This window comes from Protobothrops mucrosquamatus, unplaced genomic scaffold, assembly GCF_001527695.2.
Source record: "Protobothrops mucrosquamatus isolate PMUCROS unplaced genomic scaffold, P.Mucros_1.0 scaffold6241, whole genome shotgun sequence".
NCBI classification, from domain to species: domain Eukaryota; kingdom Metazoa; phylum Chordata; class Lepidosauria; order Squamata; family Viperidae; genus Protobothrops; species Protobothrops mucrosquamatus.
The window spans coordinates 37,614-38,239 of record NW_015392072.1 but is presented as its reverse complement, the minus strand read 5'-3'; positions in this window follow the sequence as shown (position 1 = coordinate 38,239).

Here is a 626-nt window from a genome sequence, read left to right as displayed (position 1 = left end):
CCCCTGCTCAGGCAGGAGACCCTAGGCCTATACCATTTCGGACAAATGGTTGTCCAATCTCTTTTTAAAATGATGGAGCACCCACAACTTCTGGAGGCAAGTCGTTCCACTGGTTAATTGTTCTCACTGTCAGAAAGTTGCTCCTTAGTTTTCTCTCCTTGATTAGTTTTCTCTCCTTGATTAGGGGGGCGTTTTATCAGGTTCGCCTGATCCACCAGTTGCGACCTTTTCTGGACCGGGACGCCTTGCGCACAGTCACTCATGCTCTCATTACCTCCCGCCTGGACTACTGTAACGCTCTCTACATGGGGCTCCCTTTGAGGAGCACCCGGAGGCTTCAACTGGTCCAGAATGCGGCCGCGCGGGCGGTGTTGGGAGGGACTCGTCGCTCCCATGTAACACCGCTGCTGCGCGAGCTGCACTGGTCGCCAGTGGCCTTCCGGGTGCGCTTTAAGGTGTTAGTTACCACCTTTAAAGCGCTCCATGGCATAGGACCTGGTTATCTCCGAGACCGCCTTCTGCCACAGATTCCCTCCCATAGACCGGTACGCTCCCACAGAGTGGGCCTCCTCAGGGTGCCGTCGGCCAAGCAATGTAGGCTGGCGACCCCCAGGGGGAGGGCCTTC